This window comes from Rhipicephalus microplus, chromosome 3 (genome assembly GCF_043290135.1).
Source record: "Rhipicephalus microplus isolate Deutch F79 chromosome 3, USDA_Rmic, whole genome shotgun sequence".
Lineage (NCBI taxonomy): Eukaryota > Metazoa > Arthropoda > Arachnida > Ixodida > Ixodidae > Rhipicephalus > Rhipicephalus microplus.
Genome location: NC_134702.1, coordinates 262734761 through 262749853, shown reverse-complemented (window position 1 = coordinate 262749853; position 15093 = coordinate 262734761). Strand labels below are relative to the sequence as shown.

The following is a 15093-nucleotide window of genomic DNA, read 5'->3' as shown; positions in this document are numbered from 1 at the left end:
GGAAATTATCGTGATTGCCAACTAGATAAACCATACCGCGATAACAAAAGAATCTACAAATACAAACTTTTGCGTTACGGTGCCTACTAAAGTTGTTGCTTGGGCATGTTGTTACGACATATTGGATGTAAACACTGCGAAAGACAATTATCTGACTGCTCGCGATAGGTCATCATCAGACAGCTTGTGGTTTTGCTATGTGGTTAACGTCATTGTAAACACCTGCAGGGCACTGAAATTTATTCAGAGAAAATTAAATATTTATTGTTATGTGAGGTTTCTGCTAGGTGCTAGCCCAGTATTCTACCACTGAGCTACACTGGTGCTTGATATGTGAAGTAAGACGTCCGCCACCATAAGATTCTGAGAAATGCTAAGATGAAACACTTCCAATCAAGGAACCAAACAAACAGAAGCCTACTTTACATGTGCCAGAACAATTCTATTATTCTCTGGTGCGTGCTCTCTGGGACGCTGTACAAGAAATTTATATGAAAAACACGAAGCCGAATTTATACACTCATCCTGAGCCGGCATGGGCGGAATGAAAGCTATGCCGAAGTGAAACACTAATTGAACTGACAACTGCTCTCCTGTCCGCGGAAAAATCAAATCTGAAGTTACAATCACATATAAAAAATGAAACAGGAATAAGAAGTAGAAACTACCTTAAACAACCGCATTACACATCTAAGTGTATCAGGAGCTTGTTCAAATACGTGAGTACCATGCCAGAACGAACTTGTTTACAAACTCGTTCTTGTTACTCGATAGCGTTAAAAAGCTCGTTTCACAGAAATTTTTACGTCGTCATTGGTGTCGGTGGTTTTGTTCGTGAATGAAAAATTATCATTTTCTGCGTGATCAAAAAAAATTGAGAACGATGCAAATAAAGTATATATTAAAAATTCTGCGTGCCAGTGAGAATCGAGCACTTGCCGTTTGCGTGGCAAGCAGGTGTTCTATTATACAGCCACAAGTGTGATTGGAAATGCAGTGAAGGTAAATTGCGTGCTTTGCAAACACACGCGTCCTGCATGTATACATGCTTCGCAATGTAACATTTATATTGCAGTAATAATGCGTGTTACAAGCGTTGTTGTAGCGCTTGTTGTAGCGCTTGTTGTAGCGCTTGTTGTTGTTACAAGTGCTGTTGTAGATAATAAGAAAAAGTTCGAAGTGTTCATAACTCGCGGGCGTGGTACGGTTTCATCCGTACTACATTGACTACTTCTGGATGTGGACGTCTTCGGTTTAAACTGGTACCGGAGCTTTGAGGAACTACCTCGTAATTCACGTCACTGAGGCAGCGCACAACTTCGTAAGGGTCAAACAAGCGTCGCAATAGCTTCTCCGAAAGCCCGCGATGTCGAACTGGTGTCCACACCCAAACATAGTCACCTGGTTGATAGTGGACGTTCCTTCCGCCTTGGTTGTAACGGAGAGCGTCGATATCTTTCTGCGTGCGAATGCGGTTCCGTGCAAGCTGGCGGGCTTCCTCGGCTTTCTCAACGAAGTCGTCAACGCTGTCATTTGCGCTGGTGTCCTGGTCTACGGGGAGCATATAGCGTTTAATGCTGTTGTGACGCGACGGCAACAAACAAGCTCGAATGGTGATAATGTGGTCTCTTGCACAGCGGTAATATAAGCAAACGTGACGTACAGCGAAATTTTATTCCACGTTTTGTGCTCTACATCAACATACATAGATAGCATGTCGGTCAGTGTTTTGTTAAACTCTTCGTCAAGCCGTTCGTTTGGCGATGATAAGCTGTTGTTTTCCGGTGGTTGGTGTGCGTCAGCTTTTCGACTTGTTGCAATAACTCTGCTGTAAATGCTGCTCCGCGATCGGCTATGAGAACAGCAGGTGCACCATGACGCAAAACAATGTCGTGGAAGAAGAATCTGGCGACTTCAACTGCAGTTCCACTAGGCACAGCTTTGGTTTCTGCATAACGAGTCAGATAGTCGGTTGCGACGATTATCCACCTATTATCTGAGGATGACGTAGGGAATGGACCAAGAAAATCCATTCCCACTTGCTGAAACGGTGTTCGAGGTGGATCTAAAGATTGTAGGAAGCCGGCGCGCTTTGCGGGTGGAACTTTACGCCTCTGACAGCCACGGCAGGCGCGGACATAGCGCTGAACGGACTAATATAGCTGTGGCCAGTAGTAGTTTGTCAGATGCACGTTACTATCTTAGCAAAGCCCAAGTGACCGCCAGAAGGATCGTCGTGGCACGCCTGCGAAAGTTCCTCACGCAGTGCCATCGGAAAGGCGAGGAGAAACGATTCTTGGCTGCTTTCAAAATTTCTCTTGTAGAGAACATTGTTCCTCTGGCAATACGATGTTAATCCACGTGAGAGCCGGCGTGGGATGATAACGCCTTCTCCTTGAAGATGCTAGATGACAGGTAGTAGCTCAGTGTCCGCACGTTGAAGCTCAGCCATCCGGACCACATCGACGATGCCAAGAAACGGTAAATTTCGCTCAGTGTCAGATGACGTTGGGGAATTAGGAGCACGAAACAGACAGTCAGCATATGTATGCTTATGTCCTTATCGATAGACTACCGTGATGGCAGCGTGATGCAAACTACCGAGGCAGCGTGATGGATTCCGTAGATTGGCAAGCCAGCAGCGCGAATAGGGGTCACTGACCGCTCGAAATGGCCGGCCGTATAGGTAGGGTTGAAACTTGCTAATGGCCCAAACAACTGCTAGACATTCTTTTTTGGTGGTGGAGTAGTTAGCCTTTGCTTTTGTGAGACTGCCGCTCGCGTAAGCGATCACACGCTCTGCGCCGTCCTGCTATTGAACTAGAATGGTTCCGATTTCCACGTTTCTGGCGTCCGTGTGATTCTCGGTGTCGGCAGTATCGTCAAAATGTGCCAGCACTGCAGCTGTCTGCACTCGATTGTGTAGCTCTACGAAAGCCTGTTGTTGTTCTTCCGTCCATACAAAGGGCACATCTGGCCGCATCAGTCTTGTAAGAGGTTCCGAAATTTTCGAAAATTGTTCGACAAAACGGCGGTAGTAGGCGCAGAGTCCGAGCAATCGCTGAAGAGCCTTCTTGTCTTTAGGAGGAGAAAAATCAGCAATGGCAGCCAACTACTTTGGATCTGGTCGAACACCCACCGGGTTCACCACATCGCCGAGAAACTTGAGTTCCTGATAGCCAAAGCAGCACTTTTCGGGCTTGATCGTAATGTTTGCTCTCCTTATTGCAGAGAGGACACTTTTTAGCCTTGAAAGATGTTCGTCAAACGTGCTTGAAAACACAACGACATCATCCAAGTATACAAGACACGTCTGCCACTTTAGTCCAGTAAGTACAGTGTCCATCATGCGTTGAAATGTGGCGGGAGCGGAACAGAGACCGAAAGGCAGCACTTTAAATTCGTAGAGCCCGTCGGGAGTCACGAATGCAGTTTTTTCACTGTCGCCCTTGTCAACTTCAAATTCTAGTACCCTGATTTGAGGTCTAATGAAGTAAAGAACTGGGCATGGCGTAGACGGTCTAAGGCGTCATCAATCCGCGGCAGGCGGTAAACGTCGCGTTTTTTGACTTTGTTAAGTCGTTGGTAGTCGACGCAGAAGCGTAGTGTGTTGTCTTTTTTTTACTTGGACAATAGGGGACGCCCACGGAATGGTCGAGGGTTGAATGACGTCATCATTCAGCATTTCTGGTTCTTGACGCTTAATCATTTCTCTTTCCTTTGGGGACACACGGTATAGACGTTGGCGAAGAGGCCGCGCCGACTCCTCGGTAACAATGCGATGTTTTGTAATGGTACTACGTTGAACTTTAGATATTGTGGAGAAGCAGTCCGAAAATTCCGTCACAAGCTTCAGCAGCCACTGTTTTCTTGAATCTGGCAAGTATGGATTAACGTGAATGCGGCTGCCCAGGTCAGCACAAGCTTTTGCATTCGGTGAAGTCATATCCAATGCACCAACACCGGAAAAGTTGGCGATTTTACTGAGGAAAGCGACAGTGGTTCCTCTAGGAACGTGCTGAAACTGATTGCTGAAGTTGCTGAGCAGGACTCGAGAGTGTTTATTCTCTAACCGAACAAGGCATCGAGCTATGCAGATGTTTCGTTTGAGCAGCAGTGGAATATTTGCCTCTGCAAACCTTCTTTGTCATTGAATGCATCGAAAACGTCGAAGGTTACCAAGGTCAACAGACTACTCTTCGGTGGTAGCGTGACGTCATCGTCAAGAATTCTCAAAGCATTGACGTAACTGTCGCGCGCTAAAGCGTGTGCCGTAGAAAACGTCACCTGCGACTCTTGCAAGTCAATCACGGCTCGGTTATCATGCAGAAAGTACAGTCCGAGAATTAGGTCCCTCGAGCAACTGAGCAGTATTACGAATTCTGCGAGATACGTAAATCCGAGAATATTGACTCGCGCTGTGCACCGTCCCACCAGAGTGAGAAGATAACCACCTGTCGTACGAATCTGCAACCCAGCCCATTGGGTAGAAACCTTCTACAGCCTGCAGGCAAGACCCATGCTCATAACAGAAGTGTCTGCTGCAGTATTGATTAGCGTCTTTACTTCTTCATCGTCCACGGTTACCGCAATGTTTGATGTCACCACTCTTCTTACCACATTTGACCGCGTCTGTACATCTTTTTGCTGCCGTCGTTGTCGTCGTAGTGGAGGATCTTCCGTAGAGTCAGTGTCAGCGGCCTCAACTCCGGAGGTCGCTGAACTCAGTTTTCCCGACTTGCAGGACTAGGTGAATGGCGTCTCGGAGCGCCGCGTGAATAGGCTGGGCTCGGTGACCTGTAGCGAGCAGATGACGGCGAGCGCGGCTCGTGCGACCGATGTTCGATACTGCGACGATTCGAGATGGAACTCTCTATTTCCAGCGGTCGCTTGCCAGGTCGTGGATGAGGGGCATTAGGCGAAAATCCACGGAAACCCACATGGCTGTATGGACATGTTCGGTAGACGTGGCCGGCTTTCCCGCAGTGCAAACAAGGGGGCCTGTGGTCGGGTGTACGCCAAATGTCGCCGTTCCTCGGTCATGCTTCGGCAATCAACGGTGGACTGCGAGGACGGAAGCCTACCTCCATTTGCTGAGCGCGTCTCTCATTAGGGTAAACCTCGCTGAGTGAACTGCACGGTGGAGGACGCAGCACTGCTTCTGCGTAGCTCATTTCAACGCAGTGCCTCTGTTGTGGCGCCTCGGAGTGTTGGGGAGCGTGAACAGGTTGCCGTAGCTCGGCGCGTACCATCTCCGCAACGGAGAGCTGCTATACAGGTGAAGCAGTCACCTGCATCTTTTGTAGCTTCTTCCTAATGAGAGCTCTGATGAGCTCTCGCAACGTGCTGATGTCATTGCTGAGAGTGACAGAAGGGACCCCACTTGGATATACACCCCGGTTAAATAGCCTGGCATGCTGTTGAAGGGCCCTCTCTATGGCAGTGGCTTCCTCATAGAACTCCGCAAATGTGGCAGGTGGGTTTCGAACCAGGCCGGCAAAAATCTCTTCTTTAACACCACGTATTAGGTGGCGAACTTTCTTACATTTGGTCATAGAGGGCCCCGCACGCCTGAAAAGCCAATTCATGTTCTTCATGTAGGTCGTCACCTTTCAGTCGAGGCCTTGAACCCTTGCCTCTATAGCACGCTCCGCTGTCTCTTTCTTGTCCTCTCGGGCAAAAGCCTTGAGGAACGGCCGGTAAAACTCATCTCATGACGTAAGCGTTGCTTCATGGTTCTCAAACCACGTTTTCGTGGAGTCCTCGAGAACGCAGTACACATAGCGTAGCTTACGCTTAGGGTCCAATGGTTGATGATGCGACCCGGTAGAAATGCTAGAGCCAGTCGTCCGAATCTTCAAAAGCAGCTACGTGAAATGTCTTCGGCGTCTTGGGCTGGTTGACAACCAGGTGCGCTGGTGCTGGCGCAGTGACGTTAGGTGGTGTTTGGTTCATAGTCCTCTGATGCTCAGGCAGCAAACTGTTTTGTGGCTCGAGTGCCTGTAGACGACGGCTAGAACGTACGTGCATGGGGGTTAGCTCGGCTGAGCTACTCGATCGGCTGGCGTCAGAATGCTCTCTGGGGACTGTGTCATCTACCGTACCCAGCACCTCCAGCAGAAAATGTCACAGAGGCACAGGGACGCAGACACAAAAACAGGGCGTTTACTTTCGTAACCCAAAGGCGAAAAGTACGAACACCAGAGCACGCGCACACAGAACTACTTCGTTATTCTCCTCAGAGGCTGGCCGCTATAGTTGCCAGCCTACCTTGCGTCAATATCACGATTACATCGTCACAGGTGGACAAACATATCGATATACTTTCGCTGTGAGCAAGTAGACGTGTTAAAGCAGCCATTATGGATGCAAGATTACAAACCAGTCGTCGAAAATACGAGCATAGCCTTATAAAGCTCCAGAGTTCTTTAAGTGTCGACGGGTTAGGAAACTCGGAAATGGCGCCGAGCTCACCTGGGTCGCGCAGACCTCCGTCCTTGCTTGCAGTGGGACCTAAGATGGAGAGCTTCCGGGTGGCGAAGTGACATACGTTTTTGTCTTGCATGTGTAATGCCATCATATTTCTTTTTAGGGGCGAAGCTCCTTACAGCGGCACCCGTTCGTCGCTCGTAGTAGTAGTCGTAGTGTGTGACCAGTGTTACATTTTCACGTGCAAGATTGTGCCAGTGGGAGATTTCTCCCGTGCTTTGTTAAACAATAAAAAGTTCGCGGCGTGTGCGTTAACTAAAAGCCGAATGCTCCTGTCTCTCATTCCCCATTAGCTGCCATTGGCATGCACATTGAGCACTATCTGACAGGAAAAGTTGCCACGTTATACTCGCTGGGCGTAACCTCTTTGGTTTTAGAAAGGTTTAGTGAGCGTTGGGCCGCAGTGCCATGAATACAGTGAACTAGTATATACCATGAACTCGAGAAGGTTAAAGGTGGGAAGTAGACCCGAAGCGCAAACCCTGAGAAAGTGTGCGTGTGCCACCTCTCGTTAGGTCTTGGAAAGTTCGCTGAATAGCGGTGCCTCTATATGGGGAATATATGATGAAAAGATGCGAGATGGTGGTACTTGGAGTGTTGAATAGATGGACGAACAGACACACAGACATATGCATGGATGAACGCATGAACGAACGCAGGGGTGGATGCATGGACGAATGCAGAGACGGACGCATGAACAGACGCACGCACGGACGGGCGGATGTACGAATGAACGGTCACACAGACGGATGCAGCGACGGAACGAAGCAAGAACGAATGGACGGATGAATGGTTCGCCCCACTCTCCATCATTCACTCGTGGATATACTGACAGCCCTTTTTTAATTTGTACGCTCTCATTGATCTTTTATATGATTATCAAAATTGAAGTTGATACATTGTTTTAAAGGTTTATTTTTTGCTCTGTTATACTTTTATTATCTCTTCATATAGGTGCATAAGTATATACTTATACATTCTTTTACGGTCTCGATTAGAGATCTAATTGAGCCACATAGTGTTATCTAGTTTATTCTATACCATAAGTTCTTCTCTCAGCTCATGCTAGTGCTAGTGTTCCGAATTATTTTCCTTTTCTTTTTCAATGAGCAAATATTTCCTGTCAATGTGTGATAAAATTTGACCTTGATGTGTTGGTTTTTTTTCACTCCGTACACTATTGTGGGGCGCTGTACATTTGCTTATCTGTGCCGCTTTGTACGGGGTCGTGGTCGTAGTCATGCCCATGATGAGGCTTTTTGACCCCGGCCCTCAGCTTCCCAAATGATAGAATGTTGGAATAAATAAAAGTTTTATAAGTTCAAATGCTTTGATCCTTCAAATTTAGTAGTAGCCTAGCCTGTGTGAGGCCTGAGATGGATATCGAAGCCATTCGAAAAAACATGCCGCCGTTCAGATAGCAAAGGCATGTGTGCCACTTCAGACACTGGAAGGTAGCCGGGGCTTTGCAAAAGCCGAACGGCATGACGCTAAACTCGCACAAGTCGTAATCAGTTACGAACTCAGTTTTGGGGTGGTTGGCTTCATCCATAGGTATCTGCCAGCACCCTGAACAAAAATACAGCGAAGAGAGCTCCACTTCTTCTAAACAGTCGAGCGTGTCATCGATTCTATGTAGCGGACGGACATCTTTGCGGGTGATCTTTTTAAAGACTGCACCTATAATACACAGAAGTGGATGCCACCATCATTCTTTTTAACAAGCACCACCTGGGATGCCCAGGGACCGTGCAAAAACTGTTTGATTCCCCGACTAAGCGTGTCAGTCAAATGGTAATCAATAACCCGGCGTTCAGCTTGAGAGGCGCGGTATGGAGGGTGCCGCAGTGGTGCACGGTTGCCGGTGTCATTATTATTAACAATCGAAGTTCTTCTGCCCTAACTGGTTAGCTTGCGATCGCAAGACAAGCCTAAAGCGGCTGGGAAGCTTGAAGAGTTGGGTCCACAGAGCACTTGGAAGGTCCGAAGCAATCAATCGAAGGAAGGCGTCTGGGTTAGATGTGTTGGCCGTTGTATTGAGATTAACGCTGGTGACATGGAGGCTTGCGGCGCGAACACGTAGTGAGTTAGGGCAGGCTGAATCAATGTCCTCAAGTCGCCCTATGCATTCTTCGCGGAACACTGTGGTTGAGACTGACAGCAGGTTCATGACATAAGTTGTTGCGCAGGAGTTTTCGATCGTCACTTGAGCAAAGGGCAGAAGAAAGTGCTTACGGGAAGTGAATTTCGCTGAAGTGGTAAACAAGGTAGTCGAGAAACAGTCGCAGGAGCTTGGCACAAGAGCAGATGGCATAGGTGGGATATCATTGTTCTTGACGATTACAACAGGAGAAAAAGATGACTAGGCAAAATCGATGTCAGAGATCGATGATAACTCTAGCTCGGCACGGGCGCAATCAATAACGGCATCGCGCGCGTAAAGGAAGTCCAACCCCTATATAACAACACGCGAGTAGTATGTAAAGACGAATTCAACCACATACAAAACGTCCCGAATGAGCAGACCAGCTGTGCACGTTACGGAAGGTTGCATAAGATGTGCGGTTGCCGTACGGAGAGAAACACCAGAAAAAGAAATTATAATCCTTAAGGGGCGAAGAACCCTTAAGTGCAACCTTGTCATGCGTCAGGCGTAACCAGTAGTATCAGACAAACAGGCAGACAGACAAATAGGTAGACGACCGACAGAGAGACAGACGGACCAACAGACAGACGCACGAATGGACGGATGAACAGAAGCATGGACGGAAGCATGGAAGGACGTATTGACTAATGCACGGACAGACACACATCCCGACATGCATAAAGACAAACAGAGAGACAGACAGAGGGCGGACGGATAGACGGACTGGCTAGCGCTCCACCGTACTAATGATTCGCTCTGTGGATATGTTGTGATTTTTCTAGTTTTCGAAGACAATAGTCTTTCTTCGGGTACATTAACGGAAATTTTTTGTGTGTCTGTAAGTCTGTCTGTCTGTCCATTTTCCTGTTTTTCCAGCCGACTCCGCCGAATCGATTCTCGCAACGGTTCAATTCTAGCCCCACCCGCAGCGCCCACCAGCATTGCTCAAGTTTCAGTGTTTATGCATGTGCGATTATAAATAAAAAGCAATTATTACTCACATCTTAGGCACTTTCACAACGCGCTGATGACTTAGTGTAACATTACTCTATGCCTATGCGTTACCCAGACAACACTGTCTCCCTCTTTTCGTGACGAAGGGACGCTGAACGCGAAGAAACGCGCATGCATCAAAGCAACGCAGCGTGGCGCGCGCCTGCGAGTATTTGGCAGGACCGGCGCCTGGCGTGGCAACGCCGGCGTGACGCGATGAACGCCGGCGTGACGCGATGAACGCTGGCGAGCACGTGCACCGCTTCATGTCGAAATGTATTGGCGCCTTGACTGTGGCATCTACTCATGTTCTCACATGACACGGATCTCATGATTATCATGTGCGCACCAGTTCCATACATTCGTAATCCATTGGCGTCAGGTAATACCAAATTTGGCATATGTGAAGCTAAAGAAATGGGCACGAGCGCATCATGAGTGTGACATGTAGTCATGTTGTTTCATGACACGCACGTCGTGAATATCTTGTTTCGATATGTGTTACTTACCTACGTTGTCCGTTCGCGTCGCGTCATCCAGAGTTCAGTACATGTGAAGCTAGTGAAACGGCCGCGAGCGCATCATGAACGTAGCATGTAGTCACGTTGTTATATGACACGCATCTCATGCTAATTATGTTTGCACCAGTATCATACCTTCGTCATCCATTCACGTCCCGTAATACCAAATTTGGTATAAGTAAGCTAGCGAAACGGCCGCCAGCGCATCATGAGCGTGACATGTAGTCATGTTCTTAAATGACACGCATCTCATGCTTGTCATGTTTGCACCAGTCACAAACGTTCATCGTTCATTCGCGTACCGTAATACCAAATTTGGTATTTGTGACGCTAGCGATACGGCCGAGAGCGCATCATGAGCTTCACATGTAATCATGTTGCTACAAGACAGAAATGTGATGAGTTGAATGTTAGGGTCTGTCACTTGTGTTTGCCATGCATTCATGTCATACCATACCAGTTTTGCAACATGTCGTGTGTACGAAACCACCGCAAGAGCTGCGGGACCATAAAATGTAAATCATGACATTCATGACGTACATATCGACATTTTTGTGTTATTACTAGTCAAATATGTTCTTCATACAGTCACATTATACCATAGCAAGTTTGGTATCAATACCAATGTCGAACGGCCAGGAGAGCTAAATGTCGCCGAAGTTCGCTAGTAAACGCTTCGCATTTAAAACTGGTAGGGTCTGACAAGACTTCACGGCGAACCGGCCCTCTCGTGGAAACCATGACGTGTGTCATGTAAGAACATGACTACATGTTACTCTCATGACGCATTCACGGTCGTTTCGCCAGCTCCACATATATCAAATTTGGTGCTATGTGACATGAATATGTGACGAAGGTATATGACTGGCGCAAACATGATAATCGCGATATGCATTTCATGTTGGAACATGACTACATGCCAAGCTCATGATGCGCTCACGGTGGTTTCGCTATCTTCACATATACCAAATTTGGTATTACGTGATGCGAATGGACGAGAAAGAGAAATGACATGCCAAAAAATTATAATCATCAGTTGCGTGTAAAGTAAAACATGACTACATGTTATGCTCATAGTGCACTCGTGGCCATTTCGCTAGCTTCATATATACTAAATTTGGCGTTATGTGTCGCGAGTGGATGACGAAGGTATACGACTAGTGCAAACACTATTATTGTATGCGTGTCGTGTAAAAATATGGCTACATACCACGCTCATGATGCACTAGCAGCCATTTCGCTACTTTCACATATACCAAGTGTGGTATCGCGTGACGTGAATAGACGACGAAGATAAATAACACGTCAAGTCATAACATTCATTACATGCGTGTCACGTTTAAGAAGACTACATGCTATGCTCATAGCGTGCTCGTGGCCGTTTCGCTAGCATGACATATATGAAATTCGGTACTACGTGACGTGAATGAAGGAGGAGCAAAAATCTCAGGCGCGAACATAATAATCATGACATGGAATTCATATGCCGCATAATTCAGGTCTGTCTGATTTTGTTGTGCTGATTTTAATGGGACTATTCAACCTTGCTCAATTGTGCATCGCATATCATCCATTCCTACTTTACGTGGGATCTACAAATTTTTTATGGGGTGAAGCTGCTTACTCCGTGGGTCGTACGTCTGGTGTTTGTAGCAGTAGCCACTTCTCGTTGAGTGCTTAGAATGTCCGCTGGATGGCGGTATTGGTATATGATTAATATATGATGAAAAGATGCGAGATTTGGAGTGTTCACTAGATGAATGGATGGACAGACAGACAGACAGACACAGACAGACGAATGTGCGGACAAACGCACAGATGGACGGATAGACGCATGGACGCTTCGCCGGACTCATAATTACTCACTCTATAAATATGCTGTGATTTTTCAACTAGCGCCCCATTGCTTCGCTCAACTCAGATACAGCAGCTCCAGTATTGACTGAGGCAGACACGGCAACATCTTCAATGAAGACAGTGATTTCGTTTACAGGTTGCCCTGCCGCGGTGGTCTAGTGGCTAAGGTACTCGGTTGCTGACCCGCAAGTCGCGGGATCGAATCCCGGCTGCGGTGACTGCATTTCCGGTAAGGATCGAAATGTTGTCCGCCCGTGTGCTCAGACTTGGGTGCACGTTAAAGAACCCCAGTGGTCGAAAATTTCCGGAGCCCTCCACTACGGCGTCTCTCATAATCATATGGTCGTTGTGGGACGTTCAACCCCAGATATCAATCAATAGTTTGCAGGCTGGGATTGAGGCCTTGTAAACTTTGACAGCGGCGTAGATCTTGCCTCCATAACTGCCACAGTCAGTTTTCCGTTCGGTTACTTTTTCGTTCGAAAATTAGGTGTTTGAAGAAGCGTGGGAAGGCATTGGTTGTTACGGCTCTGTATGTCCGTAGGTGTATCTTGCGTCAGCGGCACTTTGAAGAGGAACGCGACAGCGGTATAAGCACTCGACATGCTCGGGTAGACCCTAGTAATAGCATATTGGTTGGTTGTTCAGTGTGTGGCGATAAAGTGTAACGTGTGGGCCTGCCGGCGCCTGCGGTGGGTACAAGACATGTCGGCGTCGAGGAGAGTCTGTGCTGTGTGGCAGTGCATGTAAAGACATTTTCGTGACATCGGCATAGGCCAACGGCACTGATACAGGCGGTGGCTGGTGCGTAGGCGAAAGCGCTTTGGATACTTGCTCCGCAATAGTTTGGCGCAGTGGTGAGGCGAGTGCATGACCATTACTGGGGAGAAAAGGAGCAATTTACAATTGTCCCGTAACCTCCTCGCCAATGAATCGTTAAACATGGTGCGTCAATACTTTTGGATCCGGAGAGATTGCGCCAACGGACAATGCTGATTTGCTCGTCGTGTCAAAACTGTGACGTCTCGTGGAAATGCGCTGCTTTCACACTCGTCGTAGTCCTGGCAGTGCTGAATGGTGACTGTGACTGTCTAAGAAGTTTTTTCTGAGGAGTTGCGCCTGATTCATTGCACAATCTAATTATTATTACTTATTCAGCATCAACTTTTGCTGAAAAAACCAATATTACGTTCAATTGCAAGCACAGTTTGTGTTTTAGATGCATTGATTTCAATATAAGAAAAAAAAAAACACTCGACGCGGGTCCTGTAACGCGGCACGACATCTGGTCATCGAATATGGTAGCGTCACCAGCAAAGCGATCCTCTTCAGCATTACGCAGCATAAGACAAAGCCAAGTGACCTGCATTTGTCTACTCAGGACTACTATGTAATTGCTTCGTTTTTCTTTGGGGCCGAGCGAGCTCTTCACTGAGCAGTATGTTGCAGACAGCAAAGAAGGTTACGCTGTTTCGTAGCCATCTCAAGAGCCATATCAATAGTTCTAGTCTGGATGATGAATTAGGTCGCAGCATAGGCACAAGTTGCGTAAGCTTCTGACGAACAGTTCTTGTTTTACAACCCACATATGCAGAGCGAAGAAATGTGAAGCACTGATTTGCCTACTGCAAGTACGTTAGCATCAATCTGTAAGCGGCAATATCTATCTAGCCACTTACGTCTGAGTGCTTTCGTCATCGCACTGTTAACCTGGCGTCAATTAAGAATAGTATGAGAGGGTAAGTTTTTTCATAAATATGACGCGCTGGTGAAGACAAAAATATTGTCACAATCCCGTCACCTGCTTTGTTGAACTTTTCTCGCCAGACAGTGGCACATACCCACGGGCGGGTACGTGCCCCAGGTGACAAATAACAAAGAGAACACAAATCGGTAATTATAACACGTCAGTGTTGAGAAAAACTTGACATAGGCAGCGTTGACCCCATGAATGCAAATAACAAATGTCGGGTCCCAGCAAAAATTGAACCCAAGCATTTTGCGCGGCAATCAAGCATTCCACCACAGCGCTACGCCAGTTATTTGAATTACTTTTGAAATACACCCTGATTTTTGTGAAACGTCAATTGTAGTTCGAGTGCTGGCTATTTGATTTTATAAGCATTGCATATGTACTCTTATGCTACAGCTGTCACGTCGTGTTAACGTTTATTATAGGTAGGTGCCATGCGATGTGGCTGATCTATGTAGCAGTGTCCAGGTGATTTCATTACGTCACTCAGTGTCTCCATCAAAGCGACCCTTCACTTGCGGACGACACTTGTGAATGTGTCCAGGATTGCCCTGCTGAGAAAATCCTGCGTGTGAAGTGAGTACTCCTACTTTTATGTACAAAAGAATGAAGGAAGCTTTAATCGAATATAATTTTGTATCACTTTGTTTCACACTCGGTAAGCAAGTGTTGCAAATCTGAAGAACACAAAGCTTCCGAAGCAGATCCGAAGCTTGTAGTTTTCATAATTCCCATGGGGAACGCATGCCGCTGAAGGATCCCACGTAGACGGTGGGGCCAGATTGCTCTCTAGGTAATATCATATGAAACTCTATGGTTTATGCAAAATTTCTGGGTCTTTGAACAGTTAGTGACTCTCTCAGTTGCCGGAGCAAAACTGATGCAGGTGGAACAGGGGCTGTCATCATTGCTGTAGCCAAAGTATCGTGCTGCTGGCAATATTTGCGAGGTGTTCGTACTCCGAATATAGTACTAGCTGCCTGCTGCTAGTTGGGCTATTCGAGATCTCTTTATCGCTCAGTTCTTCTCTTCGACTTGGATCGCAAGTTCGCGTGGGCGTTTGGTACATGCATGGAAAAGTAAATTTACCAGATGTCACGTCGTGTGACTAATATGGAAGCTGCAGGGCAAGTAGGAAATATGTACCTGTTCATTTTTGCAAGCGTGTGCGCAGGAAATGAAAATAACACGAGCAAGTGATTCACGCGGTAAACTGGAGGTGGTGGTGAAAACAGTCATCAGCTGTAGAATACTATTGTTTTGAGGCGAATAGATTTACTCGTTAGACACAGAATGAACTCAGTGGCGGAAAAGATGGCGCCGAGCACACAGGG

General features: G+C 47.1%; 1 protein-coding gene across 5 annotated transcripts in view; it reads right to left on the bottom strand.

Moving 5' to 3' along the window:
- LOC119170521 (polyamine-transporting ATPase 13A3) overlaps positions 1-15093 on the bottom strand; it is a 1084416-nt gene that overhangs the window by 43834 nt on the left and 1025489 nt on the right. The window lies entirely within an intron of this gene.